Here is a 25,777-nt window from a genome sequence, read left to right as displayed (position 1 = left end):
CTGAAATTTTTTATTTAAAAAAATATATTTTATATTATATGATGATGATTATTATTATTATTATTATTATTATTAATTATCATCTGACTGACTGACACGCGCGCACACACACACACACAGGTCCTCACTCTGTCGGATAATAATTAAGTAGCAGCGGTCGTACACAGCATGAAAATAAAATAAAAAACACAGTAACAAACATATTTTGCTCTGCTACGGTATGTGTCGTCTGCACACACTACTCGCTTTTGCTGATAGCGCCCAATAACATGTATTTTTACAGGAGTAACATTAGTAACACTTAACTTGGGTTTCCTTTATTGAGAAAATAGGAACGTTTTACAGACAAACCATGACATTTCCCACTATTCCGAAATCCCGTTTTTGTTGACTTACTTTACACTCGGTGGTGGTCACGGAAGTGTTACCCCCCTTCGCGGAATTTTTTTTTTGTCTTCAATTATTTTACCGTCAACATCATTTAAAAATGCAAAATATGCCCAGACTTCTGATCTTGTTTTTTTTACTGAGGGGGAAATCCCTGGAGTGCAGGTGGCTTCAGCCATGTTGTCACAGGACAGTGGAAACTGCGCATGCGCGCCCGCTTCTGAGCGAGTGCCGTTCAGGTGCAGCTGCTTCTTCAGGAAATGAGCAGTATCACTGAGTTTTTCGGTCATCAGTTGCGGTAATCAATCACGGTTTTAATGATAATTAAAATTTGAAACGGTAGTACTAACCGTCGGGAATTTTACCGCGGTTTATCGTCATACCGGTAATCGTTACATCCCTAGCTCTGACACGGTTCTTCTTCGCCAGTCCTGAAACATTTGCGCTGTGCTGTTTTAGAGGTGTGAAGAAGAACTGATCACCCGACACCTGTAGACGTTACCGTTGTTAGCTGCGCTAGCTCCGTTAGTGCGCCTACAGTCAAACTGGAGCAGCTTGTTTATTAAACGAAAAGAGCAGCGCGACACCTAACCAGCTTGTCCTGCGTATGTATGCCTCTGTTTTTAAAGTTTAGCGTTACTTCAGAGACTCATTTTAACAATCTGGAGTCATGTAACAAATGATGTCACGCGCGTCCTTTCCCGGTCAGTCGTCATGGAAACATGAAGCTCTGCCAGTGCTGCAGTGTTTGGACCAGAGTCAAAACAAACGTACAAGCTGAAAAACGAAATAACATATCACTGGTAAAAATAAATGGTGTCCATTTGCTGTATTCCTCCATGTTTTACAGAGGGTTTAACCTGAGCCAAACCTTACCATCAATGATTTATTTATGTATTTATTTATTTATTTATTCATATATATGTTTATTTCAGTCATGTCAGTTAGATCACTCATCATCACACATCATCTTAGTGTAGTTTACACAATACACATAACCAAAAGGGAAAGCAGGAGAAGCAAAAGCTTATCTAGTCCCGCCCCCATTACCCACAGAATACATATTCATTTCATCGTACAGTACATAATTTTTCTATTTATGACATTTTGACAAAAACATGTTTCAGCATCAGGTAGCACCCAGAGATGCAGTCCAGCTCCAGACAGTCAATCAGACTCCATGTATGTCAGCTGTTGTTTGGGTACATTCACCTCTTGTTTTTGTTTGGTTACATTTGCTTCCACTGCTGTCTCCACACGGTCTGAACAGATTTCTGTCTCTGACCTCTGTCATACTTTCCTCCTGGGTCATTCTGTATCGATTAATGGTCATCTCTACATACTTCTTTTTAAATACACTCAGTTTTGCAGATTTTTTCATCTCCACATCCAGATTATTCCACTGACACCTGTGACTGATACGGTAAAGGATTTGATGATGATAATCATATCACTGTCATGCAGGCGTAGTATGATATATATTTTTTTTATAACACACTGGTATCAGTATCAGTACTCTGTATCGGCCGATACCCACAGCACAAGTATCGGAATCGGTATCGGGAGGGAAAAAATGGTACATCTCTACACTAGACCATTTAAAACTTAAGAATGAGTATCTAGTTTGGCCAGTAAGGGGCAGGTTAAAGGCCACTCAGACCGGAAGCTCCAATTAACGCTGCATTTGTGTGTGTGTGTGTATCTGCATCAGTACCTCGTTCATGAAACCCTAAAGTTTCAGAACAAACAGTTCAGCCACTGCTGAGAATATAGGGTTTTATTGTTTTCCTGGGCTCTGCGAAGCGGATCGGCACTTCCGTAATTTGATGTCGTCATCAGAAATCATCACCACTCCTCTCACCACCGTAGCGCCTCCTGGTTCGGGCACATCCGGTTGCACATGTACATTCAACCGCAGAAGAACTACAACTACTCTCGTTGGAGCTGCTGAGATGCAGAGCATCCACCGTGCCAGAGGGGGAGCTGTGTATTTGAGAGCTGGCATACAAATTACGTCACATCCAGGTACCTGGCCAATCACAGGACAGTGAGAAAGCTCTCGTTGGCTGGCCATTCACAACACAGTCCACGTTCTGGGGGTGTGGTTTTGGTCTGAAACAGTGCGGCTGACGAGAGCGTCAGTGAGGAGATATTTTGATCGGCTCATTTGCAGCGATTAGGAGGTTTTTATCCATGAAAACAATTTAATATATGTAAGTAGACCTCCATAGCTTACATATATGTGTGATACAAGCATTCGATGTCACCTTTAAGGATACATGTCCTCTGTAATGGGCCAAACAGTTGGTGTAGTGGTTAGTGCTCTTGCCTTTGAAACAGGAAGACCTGTGTTCGAGACCCTGTTGGAACAATGATCTTTTTGGAGTTTTTCATGTTCTCCCCGTGTGTGCGTGGCTTTACTCAGGGTTCTTGTGGAAAGTGGAAATTTACCTCATGACTGTATTGCATGTTTTGAATTGCCTGGCGAACCGTCCAGGGTGAACCCCGCCTATCACCCTATGACAGCTGAAATTGTCACAGAACCCCGCTCCACCCTCCAGTGGAGGACAAAGCGGTAGATGATCGATGGACTGTGGGAGGAAGCCAGACAACCTGGAGAAAAGCCACACAGACACGGGGAGAACATGAAAAACTCCATGCAGAAATATATGTGTTCCAATTGGGTCTCGAACCAAGGTCTTATCGTCCCAAAGGCAACAGCACTAACCACTACACCAAAGATCTGGGCCGTCATTTGGGACCGACTTTCTTAAGTATTCCACCAGTCTGAAGTTTTTTTGAAGTCATGGGATCTATTATTGAAAGACTTCCAAATTGTGCTGCAAAGCCAACAAAGACAAGTAGCTCACATGGTTCAGCCATGGACTGGTGTTCCTATGGTCTGGGGTTCGAATCTTACATGAAGTCAACTTTGAAGTGGAACTTTACCTAATCAATGTTTTGAACGTACTGGTGAACAGTGCAGGGTGGACCCCCGCCTATCCCGCCGATGACAGCTGAGCTTGGCACTGCGTCCCTCTGGTGGAGGACAAAGCGGTAGATGATCGATGGACTGTGGGAGGAAGCCAGACAACCTGGAGAAAAGCCACACAGACACGGGGAGAACATGAAAAACGCCATGCAGAAAGATGTTTGTTCCAACTGGGTCTCGAACGCAGGTCTTATCGTCCCAAAGGCAACAGCACTAACCACTACACCAAAGATCTGGGCCGTGAATTGGGACCGACTTTCTTAAGTATTCCACCAGTCTGAGGTTTTTTTTGAAGTCATGGATTCTATTATTGAAAGACATCCAAATTGTGCTGCAAAGCTAACAGAGACAAGTAGCTCACATGGTTCAGCCATGGACTGGTGTTCCAATGGTCAGGGGTTCGAATCTTACATGAAGTCAATGTCGAAGTGGAACTTTACCTAATGAATGTTTTGAACGTACTGGTGAAGAGTGCAGGGTGGACGCCCGCCTACGCCCCCTACGACAGCTGGGCTTGGCACTGCGTCCCTCTGGTGGAGGACAAAGCGGTAGATGATCGATGGACTGTGGGAGGAAGCCAGACAACCTGGAGGAAAGCCACACAGACACGGGGAGAACATGAAAAACTCCATGCAGAAAGATATGTGTTCCAACTGGGTCTCGAACCAAGGTCTTATCGTCCCAAAGCAACAGCACTAACCACTACACCAAAGATCTGTGCCTTCAATTGGGACCGACTTTCTTAAGTATTGCACCAGTCTGAGGTTTTTTTGAAGTCATGGGTTCTATTATTGAAAGACATCCAAATTGTGCTGCAAAGCTAACAAAGACAAGTAGCTCACATGGTTCAGCCATGGACTGGTGTTCCTATGGTCAGGGGTTCGAATCTTACATGAAGTCAATGTCTAAGTGGAACTTTACCTAATCAATGTTTTGAACGTACTGGTGAAGAGTGCAGGGTGGACCCCCGCCTACGCCCCCTTGACAGCTGGGCTTGGCACTGCGTCCCTCTGGTGGAGGACAAAGCGGTAGATGATCGATGGACTGTGGGAGGAAGCCAGACAACCTGGAGAAAAGCCACACAGACACGGGGAGAACATGAAAAACGCCATGCAGAAAGATGTTTGTTCCAACTGGGTCTCGAACCCAGGTCTTATCGTCCCAAAGGCAACAGCACTAACCACTACACCAAAGATCTGGGCCGTGAACTGGGATCGACTTTCTTAAGTATTCCACCAGTCTGAGGTTTTTTTGAAGTCATGGGTTCTATTATTGAAAGACATCCAATTTTGCTGCGAAGCAAACAAAGACAAGTAGCTCACATGGTTCAGCCATGGACTGGTGTTCCTATGGTCAGGGGATCGAATCTTACATGAAGTCAATGTCGAAGTGGAACTTTACCTAATGAATGTTTTGAACGTACTGGTGAAGAGTGCAGGGTGGACGCCCGCCTACGCCGCCTACGACAGCTGGGCTTGGCACTGCGTCCCTCTGGTGGAGGACAAAGCGGTAGATGATCGATGAACTGTGGGAGGAAGCCAGACAACCTGGAGGAAAGCCACACAGACACGGGGAGAACATGAAAAACTCCATGCAGAAAGATATGTGTTCCAACTGGGTCTCGAACCAAGGTCTTATCGTCCCAAAGCAACAGCACTAACCACTACACCAAAGATCTGGGCCTTCAATTGGGACCGACTTTCTTAAGTATTCCACCAGTCTGAGGTTTTTTTGAAGTCATGGGTTCTATCATTGAAAGACATCCAAATTGTGCTGCAAAGCTAACAAAGACAAGTAGCTCACATGGTTCAGCCATGGACTGGTGTTCCTATGGTCAGGGGTTCGAATCTTACATGAAGTCAATGTCGAAGTGGAACTTTACCTAATCAATGTTTTGAACGTACTGGTGAAGAGTGCAGGGTGTACGCCACCTACGACAGCTGGGCTTGGCACTGCGTCCCTCTGGTGGAGGACAAAGCGGTAGATGATCGATGGACTGTGGGAGGAAGCCAGACAACCTGGAGGAAAGACACAGAGACACGGGGAGAACATGAAAAACTCCATGCAGAAAGATATGTGTTCCAAGTGGGTCTCGAACCAAGGTCTTATCGTCCCAAAGCAACAGCACTAACCACTACACCAAAGATCTGTGCCTTCAATTGGGACCGACTTTCTTAAGTATTGCACCAGTCTGAGGTTTTTTTTGAAGTCATGGGTTCTATTATTGAAAGACATCCAAATTGTGCTGCAAAGCTAACAAAGACAAGTAGCTCACATGGTTCAGCCATGGACTGGTGTTCCTATGGTCAGGGGTTCGAATCTTACATGAAGTCAATGTCGGAGTGGAACTTTACCTAATCAATGTTTTGAACGTACTGGTGAAGAGTGCAGGGTGGACGCCCGCCTCTGCCCCCTACGACAGCTGGGCTTGGCACTGCGTCCCTCTGGTGAAGGACAAAGCGGTAGATGATCGATGGACTGTGGGAGGAAGCCAGAGAACTCGGAGAAAAGCCACACACAGACACACGGGGAGAACATGAAAAACTCCACACAGAAAGATAGTTGTTCCAAATGGGTCTTGAACCCAGGTCTTCTTGCTTCAAAGACAAGAGCACTAACCACTACACCAAAGATCTGGCCCAAGACATAGGACAGACATTCTTAAATATTTCATCAGGCCGAGGCCTGTGAAGTCACGGGCAGTCTGTTATTGAAATACTTCCAACGTTCAAAATCTACCCAGTGAAGACAAATAGCTCACGTGGTTAAATCAAAGACTAGAGTTCCTGAGGTCAGGGGTTCAAATCTTAGACCAAGTGACTTTTTAAGCACAATTTTCAGCGCAGAGAGTGAATTGATGTGAGAAAACCAGAGAAAGAGTGTGGACAGATAGCTCAGCTGGTTAGAGAGCTGCCTTCGAGTCCTGACGTTGAAGGTTCAACTCCTTTGTACGTCAACTTTTAAGGTTCCACAGCCAAAGTGAAAAGTGAAAAACGCCCGGAGCTTGTTCCAACAAGCGAAAGGGTTCGTGGCGTGGTGGATTTGTCCGCAACCGCAAGGTTGTGCCAGTCCGGCCGGGGCTGGTTCAAATCCAGCACGCTCCGAATGCCTGGCCCCGGCGCCGGGGCCGCGCTACGCGCGCTCCCACTGCCATTGTAGTAGTGGGGGGTTGGGGCTGGGCTGTGCTCCCCCGGCTTCCCACACACATAACACCAGGGGGTTATGCCATTTTATTTCACATTTTTGGCCAAAGAAATCCCAAAAAAAGCCATAAAAAACACAAAAAAATTGACAGGGGTCCACTCTCTGGACTGTTGACCACACAGTTGGGGCCCAGGTGTCCAGTAGCTGCTGCTTAAAAATGATAAACACATGAATTAGACTTCTGTGTGATTAATGTGTGCACATGACTTGTTCCATTTTTAACAGGTGAAAAGTATGGAGGAGTCAAAGTGTCAAAATCAATCAATAAATACACCAATTAATAATGACTCAAATATGTAATTCATTCAATTTGGAATGAAATATATACACGTCTTATTAAATATGCCATTAATTCAATAAAAACAATTTATTTGATGAAAAAAACAAACATATAGAATGACTTGCCTGTTCAATAGTCAAGTCATTGTATATGTTGTTGTTTTTTTTACATCAAATGAATTGAGGGTTTGAATGAATGAATGGCACATTTGAGTCATCATTTAATGGTGTATTTATTGATTGAAGTTTGCCACTTTGACTGGTCCATAGTTTTCACCTGTTAACAATAGAACAAATCATGTGCACACATTAAACAGAGGCTCTGTTGACAAGTGCTGTTAACGTGGTCCGTGTGAGGTGATGCAATGACAGGTGAAAGAGTCATGGTTTGGTCCATAAAATATGCTAAAATGTTGATGAGGGTTTTTTTAAAGGCGTAAATGATGATGTAGTGAAATGTGTTGTTTTGTCTTCAAAGCAAATATGATTGAGTTTGAATGACTTCTTTGTTCTATGGAGCAATAAAAACAGAAAATGTTTAGATTGTTATCTGATCTGCCAAAGCACAAACACGGGAGGTGGTCGCAGACACAGTGTGACAACACTGAACAGTGTGAATGCAGCGAGTCTCCGATGCGTCTCGAGTGTGTCTGACGTGAAAGCGGCGACAAAAGTGCGTCTATACAATAGTGCAAGTTTGCGTCCAGCTAATGTTGTTGTGATTGCTATGGTTACACACAGGATGTGAAGCTGTTTGAGTGTATTATTAGTAGTGGTGGTGGTGGTGGGGGGGGACAAATACAGTGAAATATAACTGATGTTACAAATAAACGTCAAACTTTTTGTGGCTTAGCATTAAAAATTAACAAAATAAACGAGCATTTCAGTCCACTAGATGGTGCCAAGGGCTCACTTTCATTAGCACTGTTGTCGCAATCGCCATATATGATTTTGCAAATATCGCAATAAATCGTATCATGGTGTCACTGATAATATAAATATTTTTATTAATATAAAAAGGGAGCGATGCAACAATTACTGCACAATTACTAAATGAATTTGTCAAATACTTTCATAATGTTTTTTTTTTTTTTATTACAAATGTTGAACATTTTCCGGTTTCTTTGTTCCTTATAACAAAAGAAAGAATTAAAATGGAATAATTTTTGGTTTGTGGATAAAAAAAGTCATTTCAGAATCATTACTTCCTGGTTTGAAATTAATAACATTAACATTTCCTGTATTCTTTGTCTTTCCTTTACAAACAGAAAACGACATCATTTGTATGTGAAGAGAAATGAAAGGTGTGTGTTTGCATATGGAGCAGTGACGTCACATAAACTGAAGCAGGTGTAATCTGAACACCTGTGATGGGATCACTCAGGTCGGATGTTAACAGCAGGTGTGAACAGAGCGTCCACAGAACATCTAATAAATGTGTGGATCATTTTTAAGCAGCAGTTACCACACAGCTGTCCGCGCTGCTCCTCGTCCTCCTCCAGGTCCTCCTGCTCCTGCCGGCTCTGGTCCTGGTCCTGGTCCTGGTCCAAACAATGCTGTAGATCAGTTACAAAGACTTTAAAAATCCAGAAAACATTTCTAAAATCTCAATATTTAACAGAGGATTCTGATGTATTGATAGCAATGATAGCAAAGCCGAAAGCCTCTTTTTACTCTTCACTGTAAAGTCATGGCTTGTTTCTTATTGCCCTAAATTGTGATGATAATGACCAGTCAAAGTGGCAACATTCAATCAATAAATACACCATTAAATAATGACTCAAATGTATCTCACATTCATTCACATTGGAATTAAATACATAAATGTCTCATTATTAAATGTGTCATTAATTCATTACAATACCAAATTCATTTGATGTAAAAAAAAAAACATACATAACTTCTTCACTACTTAATGAATTATTTCATGGTCCTGTGCAGTAAATCATGAAATAATTAATTAAATAATCTTTAAGTAATTCTATATGTTTTTGTTACATCAAATGAATTTGGTATTTGAATGAATGAATGACACATTTAACAAGTCTGTATCTGATTCCAATGTGAATGGATGAATGTGAGACACATGTGGGTCATTATTTAATGGTGTATTTATTGATTGAATGTTGTCACTTTGAGTTGTCCACAGTTTTCACCTGTTAACAATGTAAAAATGATGTGAACACATTAAACAGAGGCTCTGTTGACAAGTGCTGTTAACGTCCGTGTGAGGGGATGAAATCACAGGTGAAAGAGTGATGTTTGCTCCACAAAATGTGCTAAAATGTTGATGAGTGTTTTTTAAAGGTGGAAATGATGATGTTGCCAAATGTCTTGTTTTGTCCACAAAGCAAAAATGATTGAGTTTGAATGATTTCTTTGTTTTTATGGAGCAAAGAAAAGCTTGATTTAATCATTTAAAAAACAATTGTTTCAGCGCTAGTTTGTTGAGAGACGGATGTGCCGACATGATTAATGACTACAATAGTAGAGTGAAAAAGCGACTAGTGCCCCCGACAGCAATTTTGTTTTTCTGCTTCTTTATTTTGCAAAATAAAGTGGTTTCATATCCACATGTGCTACGACATAAGTATGAAAAAAGAGTCTGTTAATTTGACTAGAGAAGAGACTTAATTACCTCTGCAGTTGTGCAAAAGGAAATACATATATATGGGTATTGATATGGACCCAAGCGCTGTGATATATGGGCATATTATTATTATAACAAAGAAATAATTAAAACTGAATAATTTTTGGTTTGTGGATAAAAAAAAAACATTTGAGAATCAGCATTTCCAGGTTTGAAAAACACTGAGCAAAATTTTTCAAACATTTTCTGGCCCAAACAAATACTCAATTGGAGTAAATAAGAACATTAACATTTCCTGGATTCTTTGTCTTTCTGTAACAAACAGAAAACAACATCATTTGTATGTGAAGAGAAATGAAATGAAAGGGGTGTGTGTTTACATGTGGAGCAGGGACGTCACATTAGCAGGTGTAATCTGAACACCTGTGATCGGATCACTCAGGTCGGATGTTAACAGCAGGTGTGAACAGAGCGTCAACAGAACATCTAAGAAATGTGCGGATCATTTTTAAGCAGCAGCTACCACACACCTGCGCCTCGTCCTCCTCCAGCTCCTCCTGGTCCTGGTCCTGGTCCTGGCTCCTGGTCCGGCAGCTCAGCCCTGCTCCAAAAAAAGCTGTAGATCAGTTACAAAGACTTTAAAAATCCTGAAAACAAATGTAACATCTCAATATTTTAACAGAGGATTCTGATGTATTTAGTGACAGTGCTGCTGAAAGCCTCTTTTTACTCTTCACTGTAAAGTCATGGCTTGTTTCTTATTGCCCTAAATTGTGATGATAATGACCTCATTCAACCATGCTTGAAAACATATGAACTGTGCCTTTAACTGCAGCTCTTTGCAGGTCTCCAGTCATGAGACATGATGAGACAAAGCAGTGTCCACTTTTAAGTGTTCAAATGTGCTCACTGCAGTAAATGAGTGAAGAAATGTAAGGAAAATACATGAAAACCTTGTTATTGTCAACAATATGTTGATCCATATCAACATGGACACTTATTTTGAAATTCTACTAAACCACTATTCCTGAACAGTTTTTTTAACTTAACCTGCCCCCTACTGGCCACACTAGATACTCATTCTGAACAGTTTTAATGGTATAGTGGCTTTTTTTGTTGACATACTATATTTGGACATTTGACAGTTTATAATTTGACAGTTTACTAAATACACGTTTTTGTTTATGACATACTATACTAGGACACTTTTAGACAGTTTATATTTTAACTTTTTGTTGACATATTATACGAGGACATTATGGAAAGTTGTTGACAGTATAACGTCATACAACATAAAAATATATTTGACACTAAGTCAATTTTTTTGAAAACACACGTTCGTGTGTTTGCTGTGGAGCAGTGACGTCACATAAGCAGCAGCGAACCTGCTGCTGGCCAGACTAGATACTCATTCTTCACAGTTTTAACGGTCTATTGACAGTTTTTGTTGAGGACATTCTTTGACATATGTGGAAAATTTATATTTGATGACATACTATACTAGGAAAGTTCATATTTGGACAATTTTTACGACATACTATGGCATTGACAACACTGTGAACAAGTGTGTTTGCTGCGGAGCAGTGACGTCACGTTAGCAGTAGCAGGTGTAATCTGAACACCTGTGTTCAGATCGCTCAGGTCGGGTGTGAACAGCAGGTGTGAACAGAGCGTCAACAGAGAATCTGAGTGAGCAGTATTTACCACACGGTTGTCCACATGTTTGACCGCGCTGCTTCTCGTCCTCCTCCTCCCGTGTCTGTCTGTGCGTAGAAGAAACTCCACCTCCAACAAAGGAAGTGGAACATTCCAAATAGATCGACTCAGAGGGGAGGAGTGGAATGTACCAAGTCACGGAAAGTACACAAAGGCTTTTAAATCAGTGCGTCTTTGTGCAGGAGCAGCTTCACCTGTAATTAATCAACATTCATGTCCTCGCTGGACAAATAAAAGAAAAATGGCAGCTAAAATTGTTATTAAAAAACATTTTTGCTAAAACAGAGAAAAGGAAATGCTGCCTCCTGCTGGACAGGATGTCCGTTCCCCCTCATCTTATAAAAGCTGCCTAAATGATCCCTTTATCTTAAAATGATGAACAATAAATGTTTTGAGAATAAATTTATATTTTTCCTTGTTGTGTCCGAGTATTACTTGGACACTTTTGACAGCTTATATTTGGACAATTTTTGTCTACGTATTATACTAGCCTTGTATAGTATGTCTTCAAAAACTGTCCAAATATAAACTGTCAAAAGTGTCACAGTATTACTCAGACACTTTTAACAGTTTATGCTTAGGCAGTTTTTCTCGACATATATATACTATATATATACTATACTGGGACAATTTTATTTTACTTTTTTGACATTGTGTATTTGGACAGTTGTTGACATAATAGGACATTTTAACAGTTTATTTTTGGACATTTCTTGTCGACATATTATATTCAAACTGTCCAGGGTGTCCCCCGCCTATCGCCCTATGTCAGTTCACATTTGTCCAGTTTCTGATGAAATACTATACTAGGGCATTTTTTGGACATTTGACAGTTTATATTTGGAGAGTTTTATTTTGTCCAAATAATTGTTACACTCATTACGTTAAGAGCAAAAAATGTAACATTGAAATCCATTCAAACTGCAATTTTTCATCTGAATTCCTTTGAAGCATAATGCATTTTATTATATCATGGATGGATAGATGGGTGTCAGGCTGCGCTTTTACCTCGGAAGTGATAATTGTTATGACTCTCCACCAGATGGCAGTGTTTTTGGACTTATTTTGGGAAAAAAACTTGCTATCTTCACTCGATGACACTGTCAACATACTGTCAGTCAGTCAGTCATCATCTAACCGCTTTATCCTCCACCAGAGGGTCGCGGGGGGTGCTGTGCCAATCTCAGCTACATCGGGCGAGGGTACACCCTTAATCAACCCTGGACAGTTCGCCAGTCCATCGCAGGGCCACACACAACTAGAGACAAACAACCATTCACTCTCACACTCACTCCTATGGTCAATTTAGAGTGTCCAATTTACCTAATCCCCACATTGCATGTTTTTGGACTGTGGGAGGAAGCCGGAGTACCCGGAGAGAACCCACGCACACACGAGGAGAACATGCAAACTCCATGCAGAAAGGCCCTTGCTCCAACCGGGGCTCGAACCCGGGTCTTCTCGCTGCAAGGCGAGAGTGCTAACTACTACACCACCGTGTGAACCCTGTCAACATACTGAACTAGGACATTTTGACATTTTATATTTGGATAGTTTTAGTCGATGAGCTACCTGTTCCTACACTTCTTGAGGTTCTCTTAGAGCTTTTGACTGTTTACTTTGAACATTGCACCCCACAGTTCACCATAACACTTAAACTCACAACCTCAGACATACAAGTCTTGTTCTTCCACCACAAGCTATTTTTAAATTCTTATTTCAGTCTGAAGTTCTAACATTGTATGAAGTTATCATGGTGCACTTGGGACTGTTGTTCTCTTTTCAATCTTCACTTTGGATGTTGAACTTTAAAAAGATCCTGGTCCTCACAAGAGCTGAACCTACAACTTGCAAACTTCACAGCAGCGTTCTTGCCCGCTGAGCTACCTGCTCCGACACCTGATGGCCTTGCTCTTTCTTGGCATAAATGTTTCACTGAGCTTTAAATTGATTATGCTGAACATTGACCTTATACAATGACCATCACCACACCTACATTTGAAGATCAAGTATTTCTTCTGTGTTTCATCAGAACCTGGAATAAAAAATAATAAAAAAAGTTCAGGATCTTTAAGTCTTGGCTCGCTCTTGTGGACGGCTTGTGTTCCATACACAAACCTTTTAATCAAGATTGAATTCACTCACTCTGTTCGCACCGTCGTCTTTGCTTGTCTGACACACTTGATCGCTGGATGTGTGACATCACGTCAATGGCTAACTGGAGTGCACTTGAGTGTTTCTGCAAATGTGCAGCACAAGAAACATTTCTGTGCACGTTAGAAAACAATAACAACTCATACAACGTAAAATGTACAAAAGTGGATTCAAAATGGACATATCTGTATTTTGAATGCGTGACAATGATATTATAGGTCATTAAACTTCACACACACAAAAAACTCTTATGACATATGTAGAAAAGAGTCCCATCCGTTAAAGGCCGCTCAACACAATCTAAGGGATTGTGAACTGCATATATCTATATATATATATATATATGTATGTATATATACATATATATGTGTATATATACTGTAAAAAAATATACATGTTTTATGTAATATTACAATATTTAATGAAAATGATGACCCTCATGTGGAGAATAAAGGTTGCGACTTTTAAAATTTAAAGTTTATGAATGAACACAAATGAATGACTGAATCATAAACTGGTGTTGGGATTATAATCCCACCATGTGACGGACATTTCCTCTGAAGCAGATCATTTGTACACCAAATCATGGAAAAGAACAATGATGAACAAATGACTAACAATTCATCTATTTGAATGAAGCTTATTCTTTTTTCAATAATACATGTTGTTAATGTGTTTCTATTTGTTGGGAAAGTTGAAAAACTATTTCCACACGGTAAAAACGTCTCGACTAGTGGATGCATTCAAGATTCAACATAAATAAACGATATAACCAATACTGATATTTGTCATATATCAATGAATTTATTGACACTATTGACACTCTGAGGACGACTTAAAGACTTAAAGGGGACATTATCCAAAATCAACTTTTTAATCATTGTTATATTTGGGACTCTGGAGGCCCTACCAGTCGCCAAAGTGTCGAAAAAGAATACTCAGTCCATTTTTCGTGGTCCCCTTGTTGAATGTTGAATGTTGAATTCCCTGCGCTTATGACGGCAGCATGCGCATTTCACCGCGAATGTTACCACCCACCAGTAAGTTTACTTCAAGAGCTCCACCTTGTCCCTATAAAAATGCGAGAGTGCAGGCGAGTGAGGAAGAGCGGTGTTACGTCAACGCGGAGGGACAAGTGTGCTGTTGGTGGCTGCACAGTGGAGCACAGTGTTTTACACAAACTTCCAGCCTCAGAGGATTTTATATATGAAGCTAATATGCCGGATAAAGTCAGCACTGCTTCTCGTGGATAAAGTGTGTTCGCACCACTTCGCATCAGACTGCGGCCAGCGGTCGTATTTAGTCAGTGGCCGTATTTCACCAACGTATAAACACACACATTTTTAAGAAAAGGTCACATAGAGCTCATAACTTACCATTCTGACACTTCCTAATTAAAATTATTTGTTTAGTAAGTCCTCCATGACTGGAGCACAGACTCAGTCTGATACAATCACATACAGCAGCAGTTTATGCAGCTCGCCGCTCAACACTGGAGATCAGTGGTTCTGTCCATAAGTCTCTTTAGCTGGGGGTGGCATGGCTCAGTGGTTAAGACTGGTACCCTATGTGCGAAAAACATCATGGTCACAATGGTCGCAAGTTCGATTCCACCCCTCGCTGACTGTACTCAATTCCATTGTAGGTCCTTTTGGATAAAAGCGTCTGCTAAATGACATGTAATGTAACTGATTTACAGTTCGGCTTGTGCAGGATGTCTCTTCCTGTGATGTGTGAGTCTCGCTTTTTTCCGCGCACGCTGCCATGTTGATATTGTCAGAGAACTTATGGAGGGAAATAGGGTATATTATGTCTCCTTTAAAGATTTGGTGGAGGAACAGTGCACTTCTTTAACCGACCACAAGAGGGCAGCCTCTTCAGTTAAAACTAAACTTTAGTAATTGATGGATTTAATTATTTTACAAATATTTTACTGTCCTGTTTGAACGGACTTCTGAGGGATTACTTAGTGCATAGATTAGAAATCATTGAAGGAGCAACTACAACCTAAAAGTTTCTTCTTTTTTTAAAAAGATTTCTTTCAAGGTTCATTTTATGGAAGAGGATTAGGACCACATGTGGATTTTTTGATGAAGGCGCGGTTCAAGTTCTCCAGCACGGTGCCGTTGGTCCTCTCAAACAGTCACTGCTGACTCGGGGACCACGCATCGCGCATGTTCACGAAGACTCACTGCTTGCTGGCGTTCGTGTCCACGCAGCTGTTACTGACTGGTTGGAACAGGCTCTTGTCCTGGAGGAGGAAGAGACACGGGAACGTGAGGAATTCAAATGAGGCTTCTACATTAAATAGTTCCGACTCGACTCGACTCTCTGTGTCCTCATCTTGCAGGCTGCAGGATCCAGTCTCAAGGCTATTATTATTATTATTATGCTATAATTGAAGTTGATGTCAGTCTAATTTTTATCAACAATCTCTGATGTTGCTGCTTATAAAAATGTCCTTTCACCATAACCTGTCTAGGCACATATTTCTTGTGTTAAAAGGGATTTTCTTTTCTCTCCACCGATGCCATTGTGTTTCTCTGCTCTTAATAATGTTGTATATGTTATGATTTGACGCTATACGAATAAAATTGAATTGAATACACCAGACTCCTCTGTTAAACATGGACATTTTAGACATTTCCTCGGAAGTTTTCAGGGATTTTTAACTAATCTACAGGTCGACTATTTTACATCATGTTCTAAACTTTTATTTTTGTTTTAGAGTTTACTCTGAACCAAAAGTGCTCACACGCAGGTGAATAATACACAACTTCATATGTTGAGTCAAAGTTAGGATTAATTTTATCCCGGAGTAGTGATAATTGTGCAGAAGTCGCGCAATAGACAGTTTTTCTTTCACATTTGTTCATTTAAAAACTCCCAATTCAGTACTTTTTTGCTCGGTTGTGTTTACATCATTGGCGAAAATGAAGATTAAAAAAGGATATAAGACACTTTATATAGCACATTATGCCTACTTATTGCCTCTGTATATACGTTTAAAAAAGCCTGAATGCTCTGTGTTGTAAGGGTGAAATAAATGTTTTTTAAGAGGGGGAAACAGCCACTAATTCAGCGCTCTATTAGCTTTTTCCACCGTGAAGCTGAAGCGATTCGCTTTAACGATAATATTAGGTTACCAATTTAGTTCACACCGGTGCAGAATCTCTGTCGCATTCTTCTTCAGTGAATTCCCGCTCAGTTCTCAGCTCTCCTACTCTTCTGTAGCGCCACAGGTGGTTGCCCTTCATGCCGTGACAGTCGTAGAGAGCGACGGGACTGTTGTGGGAGATGGCGTCGAAGATGACCTTCTTGGCGTGCATGGAGTCGCCCACTCCAGCCGAACATGAACACCTGCGGTGAAGGAGAACATCTCCACTTTAACGTCATATAGAGTCTCTGACTTCAGAGATGAAAACGTCTTCACACAGCAGTTTGAACACATTCCACTTCCTCAATCTCAGCTTCATCGGGCGATAGGCGGCGTACACCCTGGACAGTTCGCCAGTCCATCACAGGGCCACACGCATAGAGACAAACAACCATTCACTCTCACTCTCACACCTATGGTCAATTCACCTATTCCCCACATTGCATGTTTTTGGACTGTGGGAGGAAGCCGGAGAACCTGTAGAAAACCCACGCACACACAAGGAGAACATGCAAACTCCATGCAGAAAGGCCCTTGTTCCAACCGGGGCTCGAACCTGGGTCTTCTCGCTGCAAGGCAAGAGCGCTAACCATTACACCACCATGTGACCCTATACAAAGGACTCGAATAATAAAAAAAGAAATCGACATCAGCTTAAGTCCACGATGTCTAAACAACATGTTCCCGTCTTTATCTCACTGTTAAACAGACTTGTTGAACAGAAAAACTTTGTATTGTATTTGTAGTGGTTTGTAAACCACTCACTCTCTCACACCAAACCCCATAGAGAAAATCAGTGGACACAGGAGCTGCTGGTCTACTGCTGCCTCATGTGGTCACTCTGTGTCACTGAGGTGAAGCCAAACAAAGGTGTGGGAGAGTGACTGGTTCCCAAACTTCTCTTTCCTGTTTGAAAAGTCTTTCTTACAGTGTGATAAAGACGCGAACATATGACGTAGACTTAAACTGATGTTAACTTAATTTGATTCATTTATTAAGGGGCTACAATTCAAAGTTGTAAACCACTTTTGGTCTCATCTGACCACATGAAATTCCCCCAAACCTCATATCTATATATACACATACATAGACACACATTTAAGTCTAACCAACCATTATGACATATTTTGCTAAAAAAAAAAACAGTTTTGAGTCCAACCCTAACCCTTGTTTTGTTGAGCACACTTTCCAGTCCAGCTTGTGGCGTGTGTTCCTTTTTTTGGTAACCATGGAAACTTGACAAAATCACAAAAATGGAAAACTCCAACATCAACCTCGATCTTGACTGAAAAATATCAAGTCAATTGCATTCATCATCATTGCTTTTGTAACTCTGTGTGCTTATCGTAACATACTTAAAAAACACCAGGTGGCAGTATCAGGTATCAGATAGTCTGTCAGTTTTGGTGATCTATTCCTCGGTCTCCGTGTATTTAAAGTGCTTCGTGGTACGTTAAATCTTAAAACCAGTGGTGTGAGCAAACTGAGTCACATGACATTTGGAGCTCTATAGTTGCTTTGTTTGCAAATTGATTTCCTGATTCAGAAGTAAAATAATCATACTACATACATTTGAAATACTGACAATATCTCTGGCACAAAAACATCCTGTTGGCTGCAGTTTGCTCATTTGAAGTCCATGAGTCTCACTTGTGAGTTACAGTGACTGTTATTGAGCACAATTTTGGTCCTTCATGACCAATTCCATCACTTTTATTGTGGAGTGAAATAATCATTTTGAATATGTGTCTATATTCTTATTAATTTACCACAGATGCAAGGTGAGGGAAAAGAATGGAAAATGACCTTAAAAATGCTTGAACGTTTAACTCAAGGCTTGGAGATTTGTCTGCTGCGCTTACTCACTAGGGCCACTTGAGGGCAGTATTGGTCAACAAATGATGAACTCCACATGCCGGACTGTCAAAACGGCAACATCACATGTGTAATCTTCCTGGATGACTGTATGTACGGTTTTCACTAAACCCAGCAGCAGGTGACATGTATTGTTGTTTAATTGGATTGTGTAATAACTTCTCAGAAAGTCAGGATTAATAGTTGATTTATAAATAGTTGGAAAATATAAGTTTTCATTTACTTTACAATGAAAACAAAAGCAGAGACGACGAGACAATGACCAGACGCTGGGAGACAACGAGGGATGAGACGAGCAGGGACAAGCAGAGACGAGACGACCAGGGACGATGAGCAGAGACGAGACGACCAGACGCTGAGCAGGGACGCAGAGACGAGCAGAGAAGAGACCACCAGGGACGAGCAGAGACAAGACAACCAGACGATAAGAGACGACACGACCAGACGATGAGCAGAGACAAGATCAGACGATGAGATACGCCAATGACACCCAACTCATTCTCTCTTTTCCCAGCTCCGACACACAGGTAGCAGAACGGATCACCGCTTGTCTGACTGACATCTCTCAGTGGATGTCTGACCATCACCTGAAACTCAATCTCGACAAGACTGAATTTCTTTTTCTCCCAGGAAAGGGCTCTCCCACCACAGATCTAACCATCACCCTCGCCAACTCTGTGGTAACTCCTTCTCACACCGCAAGGAACCTGGGTGTGACACTTGACGACCATCTCTCCCTCACTGCCAACATTGCTGCAACAGCTAGATCTTGCAGATACATGTTGCACAACATCAGAAGGATATGGCCTCTTCTAACCCTGAAGGCGGCACAGGTTCTGGTCCAGGCTCTTGTCATCTCACGCTTGGATTACTGCAACTCCCTCCTGGCTGGTCTTCCTGCATGTGCCATACGACCCCTGCAACTCATCCAGAATGCAGCAGCTCGACTGGTCTTCAACTTACCAAAATTCTCCCAAACTACACCACTCCTCCGCTCCCTTCACTGGCTTCCTGTAGCTGTTCGCATCCGCTTCAAAACTCTAGTGCTTGCGTTCATGCTACAAGCGGATCCGGTCCAGCCTACATCCAGGACATGATCAAAACCTACACCCCAGCCCGCCCACTCCGCTCTGCATCGACAAACCGGCTCGCTGCCCCCTCACTGAGAGGATCACAGAGGCACTCGCAGAACTCCAGACTGTTCACTGTCCTCGCTCCCAAATGGTGGAACCATCTCCCCATCGACATCCGGACAGCTGAAAGCCTCCACATCTTCCGACGCCGACTAAAAACACACTTATTCCGACTCTACCTCGACTAAGACGACAAAAAAAAACAAAAAACTTGTACATCGCACTTATGACTAGCACTTCATAGTTTGTTCTACTTGAAGCTCTTACTTACTTCTAGCTCTTATATGTACCCAAATGTTTAAATGCACTTTTGTAAGTCGCTTTGGATAAAAGCGTCTGCTAAATGACATGTAATGTAATAATGTAATGTAATCCAAAAGCAAACATAAAATCACACAAATTAAATATAAATATAAAGTACTATCCAATAAAGTGGCTCAGTGGTTAAGACCAGTACCCTGTGTGTGAAAGACATCATGGTCGCAAGTTCGATTCCTGATTGTACTTGATTCCATTGTAAGTCGCTTTGGATAAAAGTGTGTGTGTGTGTACGTTTAATGTGATCTTACTGAGATGAAAATGTTCAGATATAAGCAATGATGACCAAAGCAACATTTAAAGTGAGAATCATGTTGTGAGAGAAAAGAAGAGTGGACAACAACAGCCACATGTTCTTCTCAGAATTCTGCACAGTCATGATAAGAATGTTCAGGGTTTGGTGAGAAACAGCAGGGAGTCAAAGTCTGAGCCAAGCATTGTTCAAGCCACTGGAGCCGAGGATGGATGTGTTTGAACCCTCTGTTCTACGTCCAGATGTTTCTGCTGCTGCTGCAGCTGCTCACACACACACACACACACACACACACACACACAGAGAGAGAGACACACACACACACCAAGAAGGGAGGGAGGAGATTTTTGTCTCTCTCTCAACAGGAAGTAGGAAGCTGTGAATTTCCTCAGAAAAGAAAAGGAACAGCTTAAACAAACAGACGCAGGAGTTTGGATCAACACATTTTTACTAAGTGCATTTTTGTTTTTAGTTACAACTAATAATCAATTCCTCTATCTCTCGACCAATCAGTACGTTATATAAAGATATATATATGTATAAAATGTCAGAAACTATTGATCAGTGTTTGTCAAACTGGATTTATTATAAATAAAGTTATTGGATTATCAAAATAGTTGTCAATTTTCATACTCAAAAACAATCCTATTCGTCCTTAATATAAATATCTGTTTGAAGCATTAAGACATAAATCATCGATGGTTTGTGATTAAATATTAAGAGTTATACTTGTACATCATTTACCTCTGTGTTCATGAGGACGCGACCTTCGACCTCTGTGTCGGTTAATTATTAAGCACTCACATTTAACATCTGTGTTTATTTATGACTGTGAGAGACTCAACGCTGAATAATAACAACAATAATAATAATAATAATAATAATAATAATACTGTTTGTGAGCAAAGGTGCTGTGTGTGTGTGTGTGTGTGTGTGTGTTTGACTTAAAAGGTGAACTTTGTTGCAGCTTCATGAAGTGGAAAAAAGGAGGAACAGATTTATTAACAACTGCTTTCAAAGTTGAAAGAAATGCAGTCAGAGCTGATGTGAGGTGTGGATCAGACACTTGTTTTATCACAACCAGAATTATTATAAAGAAGGTTTAGGAGCAGGTTTGTCATCATGTGACTTCTCTCTGTGATCATGTGACTTCTCTCTGCGATCATGTGACTTCTCTCTGCGATCATGTGACTTCTCTCTGCGATCATGTGACTTCTCTCTGCGATCATGTGACTTCTCTCTGCGATCATGTGACTTCTCTCTGCGATCATGTGACTTCTCTCTGCGATCATGTGACTTCTCTCTGCCGATGACGGCGAGCATCAGAGAGAAGGACAGGGACCAAAAAAACACTTTCTGTGTGTGTGTCTGTGTGCCTGTGTGTCTGTCTGTGTGCCTGTCTGTCTGTCTGTGTGCCTGTCTGTGTGTCTGTCTGTGTACCTGTGTGCCTGTGTGTCTGTCTGTGTGTGTGCCTGTGTCTGTGTGCCTGTCTGTGTGCCTGTGTCTCTGTCTGTGTGCCGTGTGTCTGTCTGCGCCTGTCTGTGTGTCTGTCTGTGTACCTGTGTGCATGTCTGTGTGCCTGTCTGTGTGCCTGTGCGTGTCTGTCTGTGCCTGTGCCCGTCTGTGTGCCTGTGTGTCTGTCTGTGTACCCTGTGTGCCTGTCTGTGTGCCTGTGTGTCTGTCTGTGTGCCTGTGTGCCTGTGTGTGTGCCTGTGTGTCTGTGTGTAATGGTCATGTGAAGTTAACACTTTGACTAAGTCAACTGAAAGTGCGTTCAGTAAACTAGAATAATGTAAAATGCATCACATGTTCCAAAGTCACAGTAAAGTTTCAGTTGAGAAATGAGTTTAAGGCTGTAATTTAAGACATGACTCAGCACATGTGACACAGTTTCACGCTCACCTACTTCTATTCTGTTCATCCACAAATGTAATTGATTCATATCTTTATGTTCTATAGAGTAGTTATGGTATCTCTTATGATAATGCTCCATCCCATATTCAACTCTTTTATTTCATTACAAAGTAAATAAAAAATAAATGTGCAGTGAAATAATCTGAACGTTCAGCCCTGGTGGACATTTTGTGTAAGTGCGTCTCAGGTTGTTGCAGGATAAATCCACACATGAACACGTCGACAATAATAACGGCCTTGTGAATCGTTTGCAGTGGAAATGACATCAATTACAGGAGGACATTCAAACTCGTCATTTACTCGCAGTAAGTCACGCTTTCATTTATAAAACAACGACGACGACAACGCTGCAGGTTTACACAGCAGTAAACGACACACACACACACACACACACACTGACTCGTGTTGTAACATAATCACAGTGTAAATAATATAATAATAAAATGTTTGTTTGTTTCTCGTCAGCTTTTTTCACTTTTCCTCTCCTCCTTCCTCTGAACAGCGTGTTTTTTGTTAAAGTGGACATATTATACCCTATTTCCCCCATTAAAATAGTTCCCTGGTGTCCTAATGAACACATCAGTGACATGCTTTGGTCAAAATACCATAAGGATGAAGCATCATAGCAGTTCAATAACCCTGCTAAACCCGCCCCTTTCAGAACACTCGGTTTTGTGCGTGGTCCCTTTATATGCAAATGAGACACAGGCAAACACACGCCCACTTCTTCCAGGGTTTTTTTGATTTGTCCTCTTTACAGCACTCACTCGCTCAGCTCCATCATTCCTCTCCCCCTCCCTCCACTAGTTCTCTGACAATATCAACATGGCAGCGTGAGCAGAAAACAGCGAGAGTGGCGTCACAGGAAGAGACGTCCTACATAAGGATGGAGCCGAACACTGTCCAACTGTAAATCAGTTAAAAACACTTAGGGACAGCACCGCTGATCCACCGCTGATCGCTGCATAAACAGCTGCTGTATGTGACTGTATCAGACTGAGTCTGTGCTCCGGTCATGGAGGACGTACTGAACAAATATGTTTAATTAGGACGTGTCAGAATGGTCAGTTATGACCTCTATGTGACCTTTTCTTAACGATGTGTGTGTTTGTACGTCGCTGACTAAATACGGCGACCGCTGGCCGCAGTCTGATGTGAAGTGGTGCGAACACACAAACACACGTTTGCTGACTTTATCCGGCACATTAGCTTCATATATAAAATCCTCTGTAAAACACTGTGCTCCACTGTGCAGCCACCAACAGCACACTTGTCCCTCCGCGTTGACATAATACCGCTCTTCCTCCCTCGCCTGCACTCTCGCAGGGACAAGGTGGAGCTTGCGAAGTAAACGTACTGGTGGGGCGGTAACATTCACGGTGAAATGCGCAGGGAATTCATCATCGCGTGTTTTATCGCCTATACTTACACTAAGGGGGACCACGAAAACATGACTGAGTATTCTTTTTCCACACTTTGGCGACTGGTAGGGCCTCCAGAGTCCCAAATATAAGGATTGAAATGGTTAAAAAGTTGATTTTACATAATGTCCCCTTTAACTATGATCATTAAAGTTAGATCACTGTTCGTGTATCATTCATACGACACTGTAACACAACAACACACGTATAAAACACGGACAATATCAAATTACAGGAAGCAGTGAGGTCCAAACGATCTTCTCCTCCGTCTGTAAAGTCAAACACTGAGTGTTTTCACCAGACTGACTCAACACTGAAACTCTACTCCACATTACATTTACATTACATTTCAGAGCCGATGATCACAGAGAGGAACAAAGAGTCAAAATCCATTAAAAGACAATAAAAAACATCTGTGTTTCGGTTGGAGGAGAACAACAGGACAGAGACTCGATCATCTGGTCTTCACCACAGAAACAGAACAGTGAGCAGAGCAAGCGAGCGGCTGCAGAATAATCCCCTGTACACCCGCGCACTCATTATCCCAACAACCTCAGTACAGACGGTGTCCATAAGGTCCAGCGTCTCTGTCTGTGTCTCCAGAGGACTGTGTTGTCACGGTCAGCGAGATCATTATGAGAGGAACGAGAATCATATTTACTCATTGCTCTTGGGATTAGACCCAAATTCAAGCACTTTCAATGTCCATTTCCAGGTTTTTCCAGCACCTAACAGCTGTGGTTACTCTATATTAAGCATATAGTGAAAATGATTATGTCAAAGAGATGGTATTATGCTATAAATGATAAAAACCCTGAACCACGCTGACAGTGTTTCTGATAGAAACATTTCTTTATTTACTTTAAACTAATGAGAGCAAAGGTTAAATAATCCCTGTGTTGTTGTCTTTGTAACAGAAGAATCTTTACTGAGCTCATCTTTTATTTCTCTCTTTTTTCTTGACTTTATTGGTCAGGCAAATTAAACAAGTGTTAGATGTTCATATAAAACTGCAAAATAAAATTCCTCCCACCTCCATGAATCCACCCACGAGGCTTAATATTCTTTTTTATTAAAGCAGTTATAAATCACATGGCTTCACCTCCCTGCACTCAGAGCATCAGATAAAGAAGATAGAAATGTTGAAACTTTGTTATGCAGCAGATTTTCTGTAAGCGCTGCATGTGTTCTGCTCCACCGACATCAGTGTTTGTTTTCCAGGCTTGGTAGGAGGGAGGGGGCGTGGCCAAGGAAGAAGCCAGGGATGTTTACAGAAGATCAGATCAAGCGGGAAAATACAGGATGTTATTTTCACTGATACAGTGTTTACTGTCCCTGTGAGGACGTGTGACGCAAACTTCAGATTTCATCAACCACAAATAAAAGCTGCACATATCACACACACACACACACACACACACACACACACACACACACTTATTAACAGAATAGAATAAAACTAAAACATTACAAAAACAACAACAGATCTTTAAGTCCTGGAAGCAAATTTAAAAGATGAAGTTCACTAATGGCTTTTTAAAATGATAAAGTTTAGGTTTTATTGTCGGTCAAAGTTCATAATCTCAGTCAAAGTCTGTTTGGATCCAGATTACAGATTATTTGTGTTGACTTTACAGTTTTAGTTTAATCTGAATTAAAATCAATCAATCAATCAGGAGAAGAAGTTAAACTGAATGAAATAAAAGATTTATCAGTCAAACATTTAATAATTCAGATGAGGTCAAAGAGAAAGAAATCATATTTCATCAACCACGTTACCAATTAATCGACAGATTAATTGATGACGAAAATAATCTTTAGTTTCAGCTCTAATACATTTTCTGTTCTAAAATCTATCTTTACATGAACACACACACATTTAAATAAAAGTTCAGAAATAAAAAGAGGACTTATTTGAAGGACACACTCACTTCCTGTAGAGTCCCACTCAATCATTTACATGATGAGTTAACATCAACCTCAGTCAACTGTTACATGTTTCCTGATTGCTCTTTTACACACACACACACACACTGAGACCATGGACCACTAATGAACAGTCCAAACCACATGATAAAGGCCTGAGCGTATAATCAACATCATTATTAATAATGAATAACCTGGATAAAGTCCACATGAATCCAGACTGAGCGTTTCTGCTCTTAATGATGGACTTTCTCTCACCTTTGTTCTTTTATAAACGGTCACAACAACAAGGTTCACTTCACCTTTGATGTTTCACTGGGTTCCAAAACCTCCCCCGAAGTTATGAAGTTATTCACGAGTGATTGACAGGAGAGAAGTGATGTGTTTCTGTTCTCATCTCATCGTCATATAATTACACTATAAAACGTAGTGTAGAGACAGAACATTCATCCATCATT

The sequence above is a fragment of the Solea senegalensis genome, linkage group LG21, assembly GCF_019176455.1.
Source record: "Solea senegalensis isolate Sse05_10M linkage group LG21, IFAPA_SoseM_1, whole genome shotgun sequence".
Classification (NCBI taxonomy): Eukaryota; Metazoa; Chordata; class Actinopteri; order Pleuronectiformes; family Soleidae; genus Solea; species Solea senegalensis.
The sequence above is the reverse complement of the archived record's forward strand: the minus strand, read 5'-3'. Positions refer to the sequence as shown.